We start from the raw sequence: 21,876 nt of genomic DNA, 5'->3' as shown, positions 1-21,876 counted from the left end.
CTAAATCAATACTTCTAGCATAAATCTCAGTGTTTCCAATGATCATGCCTTCTTTGCTCCCAATTATCTTTCATCCAGAATTGTTTTTCTGAAGTGTGAGAACTTCAGTGCTATCACCTCATTCCTGTTAGAACAAAGTCTAGATTCATTAATTTGAAACAAAAGGCTTTCACATGATCCCTGCTCATGTCAACCTCACCGTGTATTAATTCCTGCCTGCCTACAACTCCTCTGAATTCTGCTCTAGCAATATTAACTTGATTTAAAGATTTCCAAATGTCTTCTGCCCCCTCTGGCCTCCCTGCCTTCAAGTCTCATGTCAAATGTTATTTCCTTCTTCAAATCCTGAAAATATTAGTTGATCTTAGAAACTTAGATATCATTTTAACATTAATGTAATATAGTATCAGCATACAATTCATATAATTGCAAATGTTGCCAGACTCAGTGGCTACCTGTAGAGTGGGTGCATGCTAAATCACTTCAGTTGCGTCCAACTCTTTGCAACCCCATGGACTATATAGCCTGCCAGGTGCCTCTGTCCAAGGGATTTCCCAGGCAAGAATACTGGAGTGGATTACCATGCCTTCCTCCAGGGGATCTTCCCAGCCCAGGAATCAAACCCATGTCTCTTACATCCCCTGCATTGACAGGCAGGTTCTTTGCCACCAGTACCACCTGGGATGCCCCTGCTCCAAAGTCACGTTTTCCTAGAATTTACTATAGAGCAATATCTTTTTTTTTACTTTTATGTCTCCTGCACAAGCTCCTGAAAGACCGAGATATGCTTTTGTCTTCTATAGACACTGACCATTCTTGCAGGAAGGCTGAGGTGAGACTTTCTGCTTTCTGAGACTACCCACCCCCAACTTTCAGTCATCTTTTGTCACTGAGCTAGGTATTTCCTTTTGACAGTCGTGCAGCTCTTTACCTTTCAGTTCACCTTCAACCATAGATTTGAAAAGAAGCGGATCCTCCAATGCCATTCTACAGAGAGAGTAAGCTGAATTCTCACCGCAGATCTGGGTGGCCTCTTTCCCATGTCTGGCAAATGATGGAGTGTCACTAACCCCAGTAGACTCACTCTTTACTTATCCAGATGCTGGAAAAGTATCCTCATTTTACTCAAATTAGACTTCTCTAGGAATTGGTCAGGAGCTGCTAAATTTCATGGGACTGTAGTCTAGTCTTGGGTAAAACTGTTTTAAGTTATTGTGTGTGAGTACAGACCCTAGAGTTCAACTTGCTTTGATATCCTGGCTTTGCTGCTGACTGGCTCTATGTCTTTGAGCAAGTTCCCTAACCTTTATGCTCCACAATTCCCTTATCTATAAAATGGGACAAAAATATTTACTAAGTCATAGAGTTGTTATGAGGATTAAATGATACAGTGTATGTCAAGTGTTTAGTGTATTGCTTCTACATAATGACTCAATCAAGCTTGGCAATTTTAATGTTAAAAATAATGGTTTCCTGGCTCTGATAGTCTTCATGCCTGTTAATTCTTTCTTATATGCTCTTGTATTTTTCTGAGCACCATAGAGAGCTGATTTAAATTCAGTCCCTGATTTGAAGAACTTCCCAGTGCTAGAGAGAAAATGGACAAACAGCCAATAAATTACAGGTTGATAGATACAAGCAATGCTGGATGGCGAGAACAAGATCCCTGGGGAGTAGAAAAGGAACATCTTACTCCGAGTCAGGAATAAAGCAAGGTCAATGGACCGTTCAAGGTTCTGAGTTACAACTAACAGAAAGAGACTCCGATTGCCTTAGGTAGAATTATATAATTAGAAGAATATCAGGTAACTCATGGAATCAATGGAAAGGCCTGGGATCCAGGTGTAAATATGGGCAGAAATTGTCAAGGATGACTGATATATGCACCCAGAAACACACCAAGCATCAAGCTACAAGACAAATCTGAATTATAAACTGTTGTCATAGCCATGGTCCACTGGTACACCGGAGATACCATTGCCCCTCTATAGCAGTTGCAACTATCACTTCCCAAAAGTATCAAAATTATTACTTATTTTTGTGTCACTAATTTTAGAATTACATTTTCTTACAGAATTGCCAGATAAAGAAGGAGTTGTTTATTTTTTTTCTTCTGAAGGTCCAATTAGTGAATATTTTAGTGTTTGCAGATCATATAATCTCTACTCAACTCTGCTGTGAAGGGTGAAAGAAACCCTAGACAATGCATATACAAATGGGCATGGTTTATTCTAATAAAACTTTATAAAGGCAGGCAGTATGTCAAATTTTGCTGGAGGGCCATAAATTGCCAACTTTTGTAATAAGGCATGCTTCAGTCATATACCTAGGTTATAATTGCTAGGGGTTAAGAAATATAAATAGCTGCAGTTTGGGCTCCATTTTTTGGAGTGGTAGTGGCAGTACTCTTGCCTGGAAAATCCCATGGATGGAGGAGCCTGGTAGGCTGCAGCCCATGGGGTCGCTAAGGGTCGGACACAACTGAGCGAATTCACTTTCACTTTTCACTTTCACACTTTGGAGAAGGAAATGGCAACCCACTCCAGTGTTCTTGCCTGGAGAATCCCAAGGATGGGGGAGCCTGGTGGGCTGCCGTCTATGGGGTCACACAGAGTCGGACACGACTGAAGCGACTTAGCAGCAGCAGCAGCGGTGGTAGTCAGGAATTTATCTCCCACCAAGCCCATATAATGGTAGATTCTTGAATCCTTATCAGTTAGAAGGTATATGTTTGTTTTTCAAATTAATATAGAGTTGATTTACAACGTTGTGCTAGTTTATGATGTACAGCAAAGTAATTAAGTTATATATATATATATATATATGCATATATATGTATTGTTTTTCATATTCCTGTCCATAATGGTTTACTAGAGTATGTTGAACATATTTCTCTGTGCTATACATTCTGACCTTGTTGTTTATCTGTTTTATATGTAGTAGTTTGTATCTGCTAATCCCAAACTCCTAATTTATCCTCCCTTGACCCTCTTTCCCCTTTGGGAACCATCAGTTTGTTTTCTATGTCTGTGAGTCTGTTTCTGCTTTGTAAGTTAGCTTATGTTATTTATGTCATATTTTAGATTCCAGATATAAGTAGTATCATATATTTGTCTTTCTCTGTATAACTTATTTCACTTGATATGCCAATCTCTAGGCCCAGCCATGTTCTGCAAATGATTTTATTTCATTCCTTTTGACAGATGAGTAGTATTCCATTGTGTATATGGACCACACCTTCTTTATCCACTCGTCTGTTGATGGACATTTAGGTTATTTCCTTGTCTTGGCTACTGTAAAGAGTGTTTCTGTGAGCATTGAGATGTGTGCAACTTTTTGAATTAGAGCTTTTTTCTGGATATATTCCTAAGAGTGGGATTTCTGGATCATATGGTAATTATATTTTTAGCTTTATAAGGAACCTCCAGACTATTCTCCATAGTGGCTGTACCAATGTACATTCACACCAGCAGTGTAGAAGGTTTCCCTTTTTTCCACATCCTCTCAAGCTTTTGTTATTGTAGACTTGTTATTGGTGGTCATGTGACTCATGTGAGGTGGTACGTAATTGTAGTTTTGATTTGTATTTCTCTCATAAATCGAGGCTATTCATTCTTAAATAGACAAATGTACAGCATTCGTGTTGGGTTCTCAACAAAAATCTACTATTTGTTTTTTTTTTTTTAATAAGTCAGCTTGTGGTTAAAACAAAATACTTTGAACCAGTAAGAAGGCATTAGTGTATTTTCGGGTATGAGCCAGTTATGATAATGCGTCATTCAGCTATTGCCATAATATGATGATACAAATCACCCCTAAAACTCTATAACTTAAAACAAGCCTTTGTTCTCATGCTTATGGATCTTTAGGTTGCCTGTGTTTTGTCTGACTTAGGCTGAATGTGGCTGGACAGCTGTTTCAAGTGATGGGTGAGCTAGGCTATGCCCCAGGATGTGTGTTTCCTCCCTATGGCTTTATTCTGGGCTTTATATGAAGGACCAGTGGCATATTCTTCTCATGACACATCACCAGAGCATGACCTAAGCCTAATCTCCTAAGAGCATGTATGGCCTATGATTGTATTAAGCTGCTCACATTCCATTGGCAACAGCAAACCTGACATAATAGAATGGGGAAAGTAGTCTCTTGCTACAGTGAACAGGAAAGAACAATAAATACTTGCTGACTAATAATTCAAACTATTATAGATAGTTAATAATTAATAATGAAGGATTCTTTAGAGCTTGAAAATACCTTAGTGATTTTATCCTGCTTCATTATTTTATCAGTTCAGTTCAGTTCATTCATTCAGTCGTGTCTGCCTCTTTGTGATCCCATGGACTGCAGCACACCAGACTTCCCTGTCCATCACCAGTTCCCGAAGCTTGCTCAAACTCATGTCCATCAAGTCGGTGATGCCATCCAGCCATCTCATCCTTTGTCATCCCCTTCTTCTGCCTTCAATCTTTCCCAGCCTCAGTGAGGCTTTTCCAGTGAGTCAGTTCTTTGTATCAGGTAGCCAAAGTATTGGAGCTTCAGCGTCAGTCCTTCCAGTGAACACTCAGGACTGATCTCCTTTAGGATGGACTGGTTGGATCTCCTTGCAGTCCAAGAGACTCTCAAGAGTCTTCTCCAATACCACAGTTCAAAAGCATCAATTCTTCGGCACTCAGCTTTCTTTATGGTACAGCTCTCACATCCATACATGACTACTGGAAAAACCATAGCTTTGACTAGATGGACCTTTGTCAACCACAAAGATGTTAAGTGACTTGCCCAAACACATGCTTCAGTGGCAAATATGCATATTTCTATTTCATCAAAATATTTCACTCTAATATATCTGCATAGCTTACTCAAAAGTAATTTGCAAACAGGAGAAAATGCAGTAGTCTCTTGGCATTCCTGAGGCATAGCTTCTGAGACCATCATTAACCACCGAATTCTAAGTGCCATGATGGCAAAACTCACCTCCATTAAATGTCATAGAGTAAAACAGACATTACTGTCTATGTTGATGCAAGTAGAGAATTAAAAGCCAGATTAACTTGTTACAACTTACTCATTATCTAGGAGACCTGCCTCCATACATTGCCTTCCAGCAAATAGAATTTCAACTTGTACCTCAGGAAAGTAACAAATCCTCAAATTATTAAAAGTGGGTCCTTTCCATGGAAACACAGATAGGGCAGTAAATATTAAATCTATGAATCACATGTGTGCATGTACATATCCATGTATACTGACAGATAATCCATATAGATAGAAACATGTATTTGCATATATAAATATTTAATGAGAAATTAACTGATGCTAAATGCTGTTTCCATCTATTTCTTAGTAGATTACTTACTGTTGCTAAAAGAAACACATGAAAAATGAAACAATTAACATAATATATACCTAGTATTAGAGAAACAATGTACTTTCCTTGTTTCCAAAAGCACTTGAGGGCTGACCAATACCAATACAGATACCCTGTTGTCTTTTTTTCGGATACTGCCTTTCCTAGCCCTCAAACCATTAACAAATTTGTCTGATTTTCAGGAAATTACTCCTCAAGTCTTAGAGGATAGCACAAATCAAGTAAGATAATGAAAGCAAAAGTAATTTGTAGACTACAAATTGCTCTATAGCCATAAGATGGCATTATTGTGTAACAACAAGATTCTGGTCTGACAGTATGAGGACATTTAAGAAATCAAATTCTATTACCAGTGATTTTTCATAAAGTAAGACACAGGAAAAGCCATGTTGTGTTAAAGAAGCCAGACACAGAAGAATATATGTTGTATGATTTCATTGAAATAAAGCTGAAAAAAAGGCCTATCAAGGGTTAAAGTTCAGGTATGATTATTTTTGTGGGGAGTAGTAATTAACAAGGACAGGAGCGAGTTCTGGGGTTTGAATAATGTTTTATTTATTCATCTGGATACTGGTTGCATTGATAATTTCCCTTAAGAAAATGTATAGAAGTATACACTTGTGATTTGTATATTTTTCTGTGTGTATGCTTTACTCAAATGAAATTTACACTTACATTTTTTAAAATAATTAACACATGTTTAAGTACAAGAATCCCTAACCTCAGAATGTTTAGAAAAAGATGGAGTTTTAAGAAAAAGCACGTTACATTGTGTTATTTTTGGCATTTCCCCATGGACCTCTGAAAGGTTTATAATTGATCAGTACAGACTCTTAAGTTTGTGGGCACCACTGCTCTAGAGAAAGATTTCCTGAATGCTGGGAGCACAGTGCCACTTGTCAACAGGATGCTGGAGATGGGAGAGCTGGAACTGCTTCCCTGGGGATTTCTCCTTTGTTTAGCTCTCTTTGTGTCAAGCCCACAGTATTAATGTGCTCACAGACTCTCACTGCCATTTGTAATACATGAAGGAAAATGAGACAATGAAAAAAATGAAGAAATGAAAGGAGAGAAAACAAAAAAAGAAAGAAATTGGACTTGAAGAGAAAGTGCCTTGATCGCCTCTGTATTCAGATTCTGGGGGACAAGCATGCCATTCTGCAAGCCCATTCCACATGCAACTTTCCCATAAGCATTGGCTATCTCACTGGTAATTTTTCTAATGAAGCTTTCAGTAAATATTTTTCTCTCATGTCAAGGTGAGGGAAATAACCATACAGAACTCACAGAGGGAAAGAATAATATATTAATCCTTATGGCATCTCCATACAGTTTTCTCCTCTAAAGTGGAAGCTAGAGGGACAGATGTATAATCTGGGAGCTTTTCCAGAATTGTTTGTTCCTAAATGAGACATTCAGCGATAGCAGCATTAGCAGCCTCTTCTATTTGTCACAATGCCATATGTAGTTGGGAAGATACATGAGAAGCACACACAGGATCCTGACAACTCAGGAAAGATCAACACTGCAGTCTTAGAATTAGTCTCTACTAAATGTAAAAAAATTCATGCCAGATTTAATCTTCATTTCTCCTCCCAGGTATATGTGTAAGTGCCAGTACATAATTTTTACTGTAGTTTTTTGAACTTGGTAGAATTAAGAAGTAAGAGGTTAAATAAAAAAAAAAAAACAGAATATGGATTTTTATTTTTATTTTTTATTTTTTGCATCTCATTTTACAATTGCTTCTGTACTGACCAGGGGAGAGTGTTCTCATCCATTCATTCATGGGGACCCTGCAGAGGTAGATGAGTTAAATTGAGGAAGATGACAGTTTCTACGTTTATGTCCCACTTTTTCATGCTGTTGAGACCATGGTATATGGGAAAGGCTTCTGTTTTGATTTTCAATCAAATATGTTTTTGAAAATCAGCACTTATTAAATAATTGATTCCATAGAATTCATTTTTAGAACTTAGTTATCTATGTCGAGAAAATATATTTTTATCTCCAAAGATATATTAAGAAACATATATAGACACACATATATACTCACCAATTCACCTAAACACTGGAAATATTTAAAAGCTTATTGTTAAGCTTAAAGTGTTTCCCTGTTAAGCATCTTGTTCTCTATCTGCTCCCCTCCATTTGTCTACACTGATTGGTCAGTTTTATTTTATTAGTTACTTGAAGTTAGAAACCATATCATTTTTGCCTCTTAGTACAGTTCCCTGTAGAGCACGTTTGGTTAATAAATACTATTTGATGATAATGATGATGAAAACTATAATTTGACAGCATTGATGTATATGCCAAAAATAAATCATCAAAACTTTAGGAAAGGCAAATCTTTTACTAACCTGTCATTTGCTATAATTTCCATGCATGAAGCTCAGCCTCTACACTGCCTTCCCTGGCCTATTTCCTCTTGCGTATTTCAATTAGGGATCACCTCTTCCTGCATACTAGCTTCTTTGTCATGCTACTCTCTAAAAGTGTTTATGTTTCTGCTGGGGCTCTGTAAAATCTAAATTAATCCCTAGCTATTGTGCATATCTTTCACAGACCAGTTGTTATACCTTGCACACCACTGAGAGAGCCATTGTGAGCCAAATAGAGGAGTCTTTTGTTTCTACCCAGAAGCCCAAAATGAAGTCTATGATTTGACTTCTGATGCCAATTACTTGGAGGTTTTACCACCAAAGGCAAAGCTATAAACCACAAAAGGTTAATCTCATATAGTTGGTGTTAGAAAGTATTTAATGTTAACATAGTGACTGTCAAACCATCTCATTAAAACAAGCCAATGGGCAACAAACAAGATCTTTATTCTGCAATCCTAGTGTTTGAAACTCTGTCTGAAAAGCAAGCCATTCATGATACAGTGTCTTTTGAATTAGATACCTAAACTAGTCTTTGGTTTATATGTCTTTGTTTACATACAATTTATTTGAATTTTTTAGTCGTTGAGGACATTTGGTAAAGGAATTGAATGAAAGGGATCTGTTGTATTTATTTCGTAAAAGGGCTTTTTGAAATATATTAAATATAAGTTTGTTTCTGCCCATCAGCATACCTCCTGTATGTTCCTCTTGCTAGTTCAAAGCACTCAAGAATTGCAGAGTGATTTGCTTTTTATGATAGCCATTTTATACAGGATCATTTTGCCTTATATCTTTAACATTTTCAGATTCTTATAAATCTTTACAGTTCACTTAGAGGTTAGTTTAAAACTTGCTTCAGATAAGAAATTGACTAGATATAAAATTCACGTAATCTCAGAGTTAACCATAGATCAATATCCTGAATCTTTTTCTCAAAGTAATTGAACATTTTTGTTTCCCAGGATAGCTGTAGACACACATTTCCACTCTTCACCATAGATGATTCTACTTTTTCATTGTACAGGGGGCTATAGTTTGCTTGTTTCTTATCTAAATAAACTCATATTTTCATCACTGCCAAAGGGAAAAAGGTTCTAGTATAGACAATAACTTGAAACCTCTAAGACTAGCCTCATTTTGGAAATAATGCCACTATTTGACTTTCCTCACTGTATGTTTCTTGGTTTTATTATGCCACAAACTCCCCTTCTCCAAAGATACACACACACACATTTTCCCCCCTCTACACAGGATAGATGAGTTTTAGAAGAAAGCAAAATTGTGCTAAATGTAGCTTTTCTAGGAATTTGCTCAATCAATTAGAATTTGTTTTGGTTGAGGGTAACAGAAGCACAAGGGAGCCATGCCTTCACTAAGAAAGAAGCATTTATTTCTCTCCTTAAAACCCTAGGAGTATACAGTCCAAGCAGGTGGGATGACTCTACTGATTCTTATGTTCTATCTAGCTCATCATGTGGGCTCTCATCTCCACATTGCAAGATGGAACACCCACCATGTTCACGTTCCAGAAGTAGGATGGAAAGAGGTAGGAAGAAGGAGCAAAGGATTCACACCAATAGTCTTTTAGGGAAGTTCCCTGGGAGCTGCCACATTTTATTTACACTTATACTTTATTGGCCTAAATTAGTCACATGACTACACCAAAGCTGGAAGGGAGACTAGGAAATGTTGCATTTATTCCTGAATATGATGTACTCTGCCAAAAATTATACAGTTATAGAGAAGTGAGTTTGAGTAGGCTCTGGGAGTTGGTGATGGACAGGGAAGCCTGGCGTGCTACAGTCCATGGGGTTGCAAAGAGTCAGACACGACTGAGCTACTGAACTGTAGAGAAGTGGGAGCATGGATATTGGAAGAGAACTAACAGTCTTTAATGTGTATATAGAGAAAATGTCTTTTGTTGTGTGTTTTAAAGAGCCCTAAGAAATACATGAGCTTCCCAGCTGGTGCTAGTGATAAAGAGCCCGCCTGCCAATGCAGGAGACACAGGAGACGTGGGTTTGATCCCTGGGTCGGTAAGATCCACTGGGGAAGGGCATGGTAACCCACTCCAGTATTCTTGCCTGGAAAATCCCATGGATTGAGGACCCTGGCAGGCTGTGGTCCATAGGGTTGCAAAGAATCAGACACAATTAAAGCTACAAAGTATAGCTTTGTTGAGTGTTATTTTCTTTCCCTGCATTCTTTCATAATTTTATGAGCTCTGATTGAGTAAACAGCTTACTGTGGCTTCCTGAATTCTGCAAATATAAAAGTAAAAAGTTTTCATCATTGCCCAATACCCATTTGTTCTATCTCTCCATAACTTCAAAACAAAGTTTAATTAATTAATTTTTGCTTGACTCGTACCCCTTTCCAACAAAGCCACAGCTTAGCTGAGTAAAGACATGGATAATTGGTTTTCATAGTACACCTAGGTTACATTTTCTCTACTTACTTTCTTTGACTAAAGTTGAGTCATCTGTAAGTTGTAGTGGTTTAGATCACTGACTCCAAGTATATCCACCATAAAATAAGGATCCGAGACTAAAGCTAAAATTATGAAAATGCACTGAAGCTTCAGGACATCCCCCTTTCTGGACATGTAACATGTATGTTACTTAAAAGTAAAGAACTTCTATTTTAGCAACACCTTCATGCCAGACAGGTATTCAGTGCTTTACATATATGATCTCACCCTCAGGAGAACTTTATTTTCAGATAAGGAACTTGAGGTTTAGAGGGAACAAATAATTGTCCTAAGATCATATAGGAATATATGCAAGAGCCTATATTCCTATGTGATCTCTTATCTCTGTGCCCCTGGTCTCCTATGTATTTCATTAGGATTTCTTATGTTCAAGGATGATATTCTCTGTTTCAGATGTCAATCTTTAGTAGCAGAAACAAGGATATATTTATATAAACATTTTAAACTCTTATATCTGAAACCACAGTGTTTCAAAGAGATGTATTTGGAAGGTGGTATATTCACATTCAATATCTTCTAGAAAAACAAACCATGATTCTATCAGGTGCTTTGCAAAGCCAAGTATTTAAGAATCCCTTCAGTTGCTTGAGAAACCCTGTATGTTCTTTGGTACTAGTCAAAGTCCTGTTTATCACTCAGGACCAAATGCAAATGTCACTATTTGGAATCATTTGCTCATCTCAATCAATTATTTCACTTTCTGTGTTCTAGAATCCTCTTGCACTGCTCTTAGAAGTGCTTCTCATAAGTTTGTATGTCTTACATAACTATGTGCAACTCTTTACCATCCATTTTGTTCCTATAGGACAGAAACTGTGCCATATACCTTCTGTCACCCCTAAGCCAAACACAGTATAATACCATGATAGCTGCTCAGTACATATTAATTCTTAAATTGACGAATCCTTACAAGAAAATGATAAGTTTCTCACTCTGAAGTTATAATATTTTGGAATGAATGAATTTCCATTATAGTCTTTTTTTTAAATTTACCAAGAATTTCATTTCCATTATAGTTTATTCAGTAGTGTATTTATGGAGGGTAAATTTCCTCATATTTATTTTCATTTTTCTGTAATGAAGCTGAATTATGACTTTGAAGTATAGATATAGTAATACAAGAATAATCTGAGATCTTGATATGTTCTTATAATTATGGTATTTGAGAGAAGTGAATAGACTCTTCTAAGATAAATATACCCATTAGCTACTAAAGTCAATATAACTTTCTGGTGGAAGGCAACAAACTTTTTGTTCATTTGTTTACTTGCTTGCTTATTTTAACTTCTGCTGTTGGTGGGGAGAGTGTGATTTGTTACCATTACAAAATTCTAACACTTTAAAAAAATCTGTTTACTCTGTGAGAATTGCAAATTCTTGCCTGTAAGGCAATTTTCACAAGAATTATTTTCTTATTAGTTTTAGCTTATCCATGGACAGTCTCAAATTCCTCTTGAAAACATCAATTTCCTCAAGGGAAAACTGCCCATTACAAGCAAAAGATGTGGTTTTTGAGACATTTCTGCTTGAAACAACACATTTTGGAATATCCTATGTGGTTTCCTAGAATGGTTAGATACTTAGCAATAATAGATGGACATTTGAAAAGTCTTACTATTTGAATAATTTTTATGTTTGAATCAATGTAAGTTGTAAATTTTTTACAAAACGTGAATTATGTATGTTTAGCTTCTTTTGAAATGCTGCATGTTTTGTATCATTTGCCTTCCTCTAATAATCAGAGATAACATTTAAAATCAAGAGTTGTCATCTCTTTTTCTGAGATAAGCAGAGATACAGTTCTGTAATCTTTATGGAGACCTTCTATAAAATAGCACCATGATTAGGACATTTATGTCAGCTCTCATATTTGTCTTATCCCTTTTCACCTACCACCCAGTAATGTAAGAGTGACCCAAAGTAGCTTTCCATTGGACCCTTAACAAAGTTTGCCAGTAATGGTCAGATACTGCCATAATAATTCTGTGTAACAAACACACTCCCAAATAACTGAGTAATTATTCTCATGCTTAGAGAGTAAGGCTCTTTTTTTAGCCTGTGGGACTGTAGGTTGAATGAATAGACCTGAGCTGTGTGTTTTCCTCTGGGGCCCAGGTTGGAATGGCAGCAGATACTTGGTACATATTCTTCCATGGAACAGTCTGGAAGTTCTCAGAAGGGCAAACAGAAATGTGTAATGGTTCTAAAGACCTTAACTCGAAACTGACAAAGTACCTCTTTAGGTCCACATCCAATGGTCAAAGCAAGTCACGTGGCAAGCCAAAGTGCAGGAGCAGAGGAATGCACTCTGCTTACCATGAGGCCATGTCAAGAATGAGATACATGATAATACTACAGAATAGAATTGGGAACAACAGTATAAAATAATACACTACCAGAGTAGAATATTACAGCATCAGTAAACTTTTTTGATTGTGGATGTCTAACTATTGGGGAAACCCCAATCTCCAGCTTATTGATTCCACTTGAAAATGTATTCTGAATCCATTTTTCCACAAGTTTAATCTCTAATACAATTCACGTGGGTTCTTCTATTTTGTTGTGTTCAGTCACTCAGTTGTATCTGACTCTTTGCAACCCATAGACCGTAGCACTCCAGGCTTCCCTGTCCTTTACCATATCCCAGAGCTTACTCAAACTAATCCATTGAGTCCACACCATCTCATCTTCTGTCATCCCCTTCTCCTCCTGCCCTCAGTCTTTCCCATCATCAGGGTCTTTTCCAATGAGTCAGCTCATTGCATCAGTTGGCCAAAGTATTGGAGCTTCAGCATCAATCCTTCCAATGAATATTCAGAGTTGATTTCCTTTAAGACTGACTGGTTTGATCTCCCTCCTGTTAAAGGGACTCTCAAGGGTCTTCTATTTTACCAAAGGAAAACTGGTATTTAAAAGCAAATGTTTAAAGACCCCTGAAAAAATTATTGTATTTAGTGTATTAAAACTAACTTGAAGTCAGAGTTTTATTTACCAACTTGAGAGTCTCCTTGTGCTTTGGCATCCTTGGAAGTTGGATTTCTGAATAGCATCATGACTTTCCATACCCAGCTGTTGGCTACTTGAAAGTACCATAAGCTGACTATCACGGCTCACAGTATACCCTTGAAGAGGGCCATCTGGTTTATGTCTCTTGGCAAAATTTGTTTAAAAACAAGCAGCTGCATGACAAAGTAAGAAGGAGTCTCTGTCTAGCTGTGGTAAATAAGTAGGTTTGCAATGCACATAATAAAGCATTTTCTAATTCAAGCCAACACTTCTGAAAGGGAAACATTCTTTTCTCACAAATAAAACGCCACAGAATTCAATGACAGGAAGGGACTTCATCAGATTTATATTTTAGCAGCTTAAGGGTATGAGAAAAATAAACAAAATAAAGCCTGTTTGTGATGAGGTACAACCTTCTGGTAATAACTAACTTTTATATGCTTATATAGAATCTAATGCTTGGAAATTGTTTTACTTATATCAGAATTCAAATTTCTTAAAGACCTGTCCTTTGAAACCCTACTATTAGTTGGTTTTTAATAATTTACTGAATGTGCTTTCTTTCCTTCTACTAGGTCTCTGTATCCCTACTCTGTCTCAAAGAACACATGCTACATTTTTTTGAAAAGCATAAATGGATTTTCCAATCCAGTTACATGTGTTCCCTTAACTCACTACAGGGTCAGACTAGCTTTGATTAAGACGACCCAGAGGGATGGTATGGGGAGGGAGGAGGAGGGGTTCAGGATGGGGAACACGTGTATACCCGTGGCGGATTCATGTTGATATATGACAAAACCAATACAATATTGTAAAGTAATTAACCTCCAATTAAAATAAATAAATTTATATTAAAAGAAAGAATTGATTTGGGTCTTAAACATTTGGAGGTTAAGAATGTCTTGGTTTGGCTTCCTCTGAAAGCAAATCCTGAGACAAGCATTTGAGTTTAGGTCGTTGATTTGGGAGGTGACCTCAGAAAGTTGTGAGAGAGTAGTGAGGTGGTAAGAAAATTAAGAGTTAATGGCTGTTGAACCTCAGCCAGGGTACACTGAACTCTCAAGAACCAAGAAAATGGGTGACATTCCAACTGGGTCTTAGCATCCTGGAGGGGGGCGGGGCAAGGGAGGGCATTATTCCTTTAAATTAGGCTACTGCACTACTTTATCCAGCTGTTTATTCTTTTGCATATTTGAGCTACTTTTCTGATTCCTGCAGTTCTCTGGATCCAAATTAATCCTAAGCATTTGCATTCTGTTATTTGTGTGACTTTCTCATTATTCCTCATTGACATGTTTGTTTACTCTTTTACCAATGTTTACTTTTGTTGTTAGCATATACTTAACTGTAGTTAGGTCTTTGAATTGCTGAGTTTTGCTTTACAACTGTAAATTGGATTTGGATATAGTTTTTTTTTTTTTTAAGTGGGATTCACACTAGTCAGTGACATAATTCAAACTAGAAACTGAAAATTGTAGACACAATCCTGCTTAAGTGAAATTCTTGAATGGCATAAGAGGCTTAAATTTGTCTTTTCTATCACCAATAAATATTTGGGAGATTTGTAAAAGGATTAATTTAAGAAAATTGTATTAGTATGCCAACTTTATTCCAAGTTGTCTGCAAACTATCCAACTGTCTTGTCTCTAGTGTCAAAAGACAAGTTAAAATTATGATTCCTTTTATACGGTTGTAGAATCTGAGAAGGTCTCTATTACTTGTTTGGATCAGCATGCATGGTGTTGGTTAGACATTCATTACTCATTCTAGCATTTTAAAAGTTAAGTCCTAAAAGATCAAAACACAATTCTTTGAATATCCCTAGAGAATCTAAGAATAAATTAGTTCTCACTAGACATGAATGAAGACAAATTTTACTCATTAGTTAATTTTACCTCGTGATCAAAATACTTTGCAAAATAAAAATCACTTGATTCATGAGTCACAGCATGAAGAGTAATAAGAAGGATTAGAGATCTAGAAGACTGGGAAAAAATGATGACAGAAAAAGAAAGAGGCATTTGATATGTATAAAGTTTAAGGGAAACATGAGCAAGGCTTGAAGCATTTTAAGGTTGAAGAACACAGGAAAATGAGATAAGTGAAGTTAAATGAAAATCCTTTTTTTTAACTGAAAGAAAGAGAACTGCAAATTGTGTGAAGGTTGTTTTGCTTTGTTTCTTAATAAGGAAGTACCTGTGGAAAATCTGGGAAATTAGGAAAGCTAGACTTTTATAACTGTGATGTTTCAAAGGTCACAAAGGAAATTAAATTTTGGATTGGGTTTAAAAGCACTGGAATTACTTCCAGTCCTATTTTTACAGAATGCTGTATAAAGCAAGAAAATAGATCACAGCCTAGCTAAAGGGGAATATTCAGGTTGTCACTGACTTCAGTACAGACTGCCTCATGGTCCCTTTGGCTGTGATGACATATGGATCATGGAAGACATGACCAAGTATGATTTTAATAATCATTATTATACAGCCATTTATTGACTGGGATGGACCATATGTCTTCTTGAGGTTATAAGAAAAGGTACTAAGAAATATACCTTGTGTGAAGACTATACTATCAGCCTCATCAATGGCCATAAAATCAGATCCCTTATCTGTATAACATTTCAGTATTTCTTCTGTTGCTTTGAAACATCTTACTCATAAGATATGCCCTTTATCAATGATATTTCCCAATAACTGTTTTATAGGGAATAACTTTGTTGATATTAAAAATATAATAAGCATGAGATGTTTTCCATGAACTAGCTCTCTAAATGACTTTCATGATAACATGTCTGCCCATATGGTCTGAATCTTTGTATCAAAGAATGCCCATGGACAGAACTTAAAATACTTATCTCACAAAGTTTCTATTATTAGTAAGATAAAGTAATTTGAAGACAAAAAATAAAGATAAAAATGCCGTTTAGCTTTAGTAAGTAAACTGAGAAAGTAAAATGCACTGATTATACTGCCTTTAAATATATGTATATATGGGTTGTTTTTATACACTAAGAAAATCTATAGGCATTTTGGTTTTCATTCTGCTGAAAGCAAGTCTCTTGGACTGTCTGAAGATAGTTCGGAAATGCACTTCATTTACATTTCTTCATTTGGATGTCAAACTTATGAAATATTTTTAAAATCAATACCTAAGGTGTAGATGAGAGTTGATAGAGAAGGAAAGAAGAATTGTTTCTGTTATTGAAGCCTTGTTTCCCTCCTCATGTCGGTCATTAGATGGAAGATGTCTATTACCACTCAATATGCTGGATGAAGTTCTGGTAAAAGAAATTTTTTCCTTTCTCTCATTTGTCTCCCAGGGCTAACATGTGTTTCATGTTGCTAGGTAGTGAAAATCAATTGAGGTTTTCATGGAAATTGTTCTCTTCATCCTAAGGAAAGAATTCTAATGGCAATTTCATTTAGTGAAAAATGACCCTGGAAAGTTAGCATCTAATTAATGCCATATTTGTTAGCATTATTATTTTAATAAATTTACAAAATAAGAGGCCACATTTTGCCAAGCTTCTGGCAGTAATAGTAGTGAAATGCAGTTTCTCCTGGCATGTGTTCATATTATTTTGACATGGTGGATGGATCTAGTAAGATTGATAACAAAATGTTGTGCCTTCGTGTACTAAAATTTAATGACAGTTATTCTGCCAAGCATGAAAATGTCCCTAATAGCTGACATTCTGCAAAAGATTCTCTGTTAATCACATGCCAAGTGTTCACCATATCTCTTTCCTGAGTCTTTTTTTAAACAGTTATATCCTGTGTCTTGTTCCAGAAATCTAGTAACAAAGTGAATGAGCAGAACAACAAAAAAAGATCTGTTGTATATAATGTCTTTATGCATAATGATAGAAATTTTCATGATGTTATTTAGGTGACATCTTCAGGTATGTAGCTTTTTTTGGTGCACTTTTAGTTTTCAGCATAAAATGTGTTGTCTTAGACAGGGTTCCTCAAGAAACAGACTCTGAGACAGTGATTTCTACTGGCAAGTGCTCTAAAAACAATGCCTGGGAGAGAATAAAGGGAATGGGATTGGACAGATGGAAGCACTGAAGATGTGTTGCCATTACAAGAGAGATCTCAGCTAGTCCCATTTGGAGTTGGGATGGTCATTTAGAATATTCCTGAGTGAGGCAAAGAGGTTGGGTATTTGTGGCCCTAAATCCATCTATCATTGAATATGTCTCCCACTTACCCACTGCAAGGCTCTATAATCTTGGGCACGGAAGCTCCTATCTTCTGAGGAAAACTTCTGAGAAGGCTTAAATGGTAATTTGTTAGCAGATAACACTACAACAATGAGAGAAATGCATGCTTCATTTGTAATTCATGACTTTGGGCGACACATCACAGCATCCACTATAGTAGTCAGTTGCCCTTGTTGAAGCATAGATTAAATATTTTATACCTAGTAATGCATCTTGGTAGTGATAGAGCCCAGCTACTAACCTTTTTAATAGTTTTATTGAGGTGTAGCTGGCATACAATAAACCTTACCATGTTTAAATAATCCAATTTGACAAGTGTTTATAGGTGTATACACCAGTAAAATCATGGCCACAATCAAGACCATGAACATAACCATTACCTTCATAAGCCTTTTAGTAATCCCTCCCTCCTGCCCTGCCTCCACCCCAGGAAATCACTGATCTGGTGTCTGACACTATAGATCAGTTTGCGTTTTCTAGATTGTTATAAAAATAGAATCATAGAATATATATCTTTTATTTTTTGGTCTCCACTCACTAACTCTCACTTGTGGCTAATATGATTGCTGTGTGAGTGCATACATTAAATAAGGCAATAAAAAATATTCCAGTCTGATTCTGATACTAGTTCTTGGACCTGTGTTATACATTGAACTATGCCGTTGTGTTAGGATAAGTCCTCAGGATTCAAATGACCCTGACTGTTTAGGGAGTTACTGCTTTCTTTCTAATCAATCCTTTTTTATAAGCTCAATTTCGATCAAATACCTTAAAAATGATCTGCTATTCAGGTATAGAAATGGAACATATTTCCTCCACAATTACGGTGTTCAAATTTTATACTCATTATTTATTGAATTGGCAAAAAATTTCCTTTGAGAAAAAACCTGAATAAACTTTTTGGCCAACCCAATATATTTAGTCCTGGAATTAAATAGTACTCTCCCAATATTCTGTTCTACTACCTGTACCCAGATAGATCTCAAAGTGGTTTCTTAAGATCAATAATTTTCTTTGGTCAGTCATTCATTAAAAAAAACAACACACCTGTCTGCCTATCTATCTGTATAACTTCTGTAGGGAGATATTTGTAAGTTGTTGTTTTGATGTATTGTGCTATTAAGCATGAGATAAAGAACTACAAACTAAAGTATTTTATAAAATCATCTTAAATTGACCAGATCAGTAGCACCATCACTTTAATTAAAAAAAAAAGTGTACTTTAATTAGACTTCGCAGTTCCATGAGGACACCACCATTATTTCTCATGAGGCCCTCAGGCAAAAGCATTTATTGTCCTCTCTTTATTCTCACCCGTACTTTACTTTTTTATAATCTGATTTTTAAATTTTGTTATTAACTGTCATAAACATTTTCTATGTTGGTACATTAATATATAATTACTTTATATGTAGTAGTTATGCTAATTTGATACTGTGTTAAAATTTTTCTTGTTGTGAATATGGACCATTTTTAATGTTTGCAATTATGTATAATATTTCAGTGAACACCTTCTTCTTAATGATGCTTGTTAATTGATAGAGTACAGTCCCAAGCATCAAGCCCAGCGGGAAGACCATGTTTCTTACTCCAGCCTGTTATTGCTGTAGTGCTTGTCCAAAACACTGCACTCCCCTAAAGGCCAATAGCAATGTCCTGGTGCAGAACCTTCATCCTGTGGCTTAAACATTAAGCAATGCATATTCGAAAGTACTTTTCTTCCCTTTCACATCACTGTGTTTGACAACTTCTTTACAAATATCAGGACTGGCCAGTTAGAACTTTTTTGTTGCTGTTTTTCAGCATCATGCTTAGATTATATAGATGGTGCTCTTATTTTAGTAATTTCTAGAAATGCTTTTGGATGTTGTAAATTTTCACATTCAAGGCACTATGAAACATTCTCCTTCTCATGACCTCATATTTCCATATATTTCTCTGTGTCCATTCCTTGGCTTTGCCGTTATGGTGGCACCAGAATGATCTGTATAGCACAATAAGTGAAAGTGAAGTCGCTCAGTGGTGTCCGACTCTTTGCGACTCCATGGACTGTAGCCTATCAGGCTCTTCCTCTTTGCGACCCCATGGACTGTAGCCTATCAGGCTCCTCCGTCCATGGGATTTTCCAGGCAAGAGTGCTGGAGTGGATTGCCATTTCCTTCTCCAGGGTATCTTCCCGACCCAGGAATCGAACCCGGGTCTCCTGCATTGCAGGCAGATGCTTTACCGTCTGAGCCACCAGGGAAGCGGGTCTATAGTATAGCACAATAATGGGAGCTAAAAAAATATATATTTCCACTTCAGCCTGTGAGTTCCCTGCACTTGAATTCCTCATTTTAGCATTTACCCTGTTCGGTAGACTTCCTTTTCAACTGTTTTTGTGTCTTCACTTGCTTTCCATTCTTCTTTACATCAATCTCAAGTCAATAGATTCCTTATAAGAGATCTGCCTCCACCCGCCCCCTGTCTATTTTGACAGGTTAATCTTTCTAAAGGAGCAAGTCCTGGGCTCACATTCCCCAGGACAGAACCCTTTGACGGTTCTTTATTGATGATCTTAGTTTCAAACCGGTGGCCGCTGGAGACAAGAGAGCTGGAGGATTTGCTTTGCTTGGTTGTTTTCTTTGGCCTGCGGGGAGCTTTAAAAAGCACTAAAACAGGGCAGAGGTTGAACTGGTCAACACAATCAGTTTAGCACTTATGGCCTTATACCTTGTACAGCTTTACAATTTTATATGTCCCAAATGCCCCTGAAGGCATTTGATTTTATAACCCCCTAGCCCAGAGGCTAACATCAAAAATTCATAGCCTGGCATTCACAGCCCTAACTTAGTTTCTCTGACTTGCAATTCCACATACCTCTACAGAAAACTGAACTTATTTTTATCTAGTAATAGATGGGCTTAGTAATGTGCTTAGTCACTCAGTTGTGTCTGACTCTTTGTGACCATATGGACTGCAGCCCACCAGACTCCTCTGTCCATGGAATTCTCCAGGGAAGAATACTGGAGTGGGTTGCCATGCCTTCCTCCAGGAGATCTTCCTGACCCCACAATCGAACACGAGTCTCCCTCTTTGCAGGCAGAATCTTTACATCTGAGCCACTGGGGAAACCCATTTTTATCTAAAATGCCCTTAATCTGAAGACACTTCTTTGGAATAGAACTACACGTATACAAATTCTCTTCACTTAAAACCACTAGGAAGCTTTGGTTATAAGAACCTGAAAGAATCCATTGTGTTAAGAGAAATGGGATCTGTTGGGAAGCCACCATATAGTTCACAGAAATGAAAGGGGGAAAAATGGCAGCCACAGCCCAGGCAGGACAGCATTGAGAACTCAGAGCTCAAGAAAGTCCCTGCCATCAAAATGGCTTAGCTCTAAACTCTCCTGTCCCTGTTTCTCTCAACTCTGGATTCAGTGTTGAATCTAATTGGCCTATATTGGTTCTTTGTCTCACCTCTTTATAAAGTTTGCAGAGTGCAGTGATTTAAAGTCCCTCTGAGATCATGTGGGATGAGGGAAGATTAATTTTCTCCAAAGGAAAAACAGGGTACCAATAACCAAAAAATGAAATGTTTAGTCAGAGCAAGTAACGATAGCAGCCACAAAAAAATCCTTAATTCTCAATGATGTAAATGTAATTATTTTTTTGTTTTGCTTATATGTCTGATGCAAATGTGGGTCTGGCTCAGTCTCTTGTGGGGGTCATGGTCCTTTCCCTCAGTCCCAGTACACATAATATTTTGTTTGCCTCCTCCGAGAGTCTCTGGCAGGTCTGAAATTGGATTTTAAACACGATTGTGCCCCTCCTTCCATCTTGTTGGGGCTTCCTGTTTGCCCTTAGATGTGGGCTATCTTGTTTTGGTGGGATCCAACATTTTGCCAACAACATGTAACTCTTCTCCAGGTGGGAACTCAGGAATCTAGACTATGTTTACAACGCTGGTTCTGCCACCTCACTATGTAAACTTCAGGGGCATTGTCAGAGGGGAACTGAAGACTGGGCACTGATTATTAAGTGCCTCACACAGGAAATAGCATATCACTTTCTCACAGTCCCATTTCTCAATTTTTAACCATATTTGTCCCAAAACAACCTCAAAAGAGTATGGGAACTACTATGGAATACTGGGAAATTCAGTGAGCACTAATTTTCTCCAGAAAGAAGGGATATTAGACATTTAAATAGTGTGTGTGTGTATTTAAATAATATATATTAAATGCATATTTAAATAACATTTAAATATACCTTGTTTAAATGTATAATATAATATATAATGTATAATATAATATATATGCAGACTGTTCTGAGGGATGTTCACTTGACTCCAGCTGTGGGGCAGGCCTGGCAACAAGTGGGAGCCTCCCTGAGAGCTTTTGCTCAGCCTTTGTTCT

General features: G+C 37.0%; 1 protein-coding gene across 9 annotated transcripts in view; it reads left to right on the top strand.

Moving 5' to 3' along the window:
* DMD (dystrophin) overlaps positions 1-21,876 on the top strand; it is a 2,668,835-nt gene that overhangs the window by 1,411,427 nt on the left and 1,235,532 nt on the right. The gene's annotated exons all lie outside the window — the stretch shown is intronic.

This window comes from Ovis aries, chromosome X (assembly GCF_016772045.2).
Source record: "Ovis aries strain OAR_USU_Benz2616 breed Rambouillet chromosome X, ARS-UI_Ramb_v3.0, whole genome shotgun sequence".
NCBI classification, from domain to species: Eukaryota; Metazoa; Chordata; class Mammalia; order Artiodactyla; family Bovidae; genus Ovis; species Ovis aries.
Note: the sequence above shows the minus strand (reverse complement) of the source record. Positions and strands in the feature narration are given on the sequence as shown.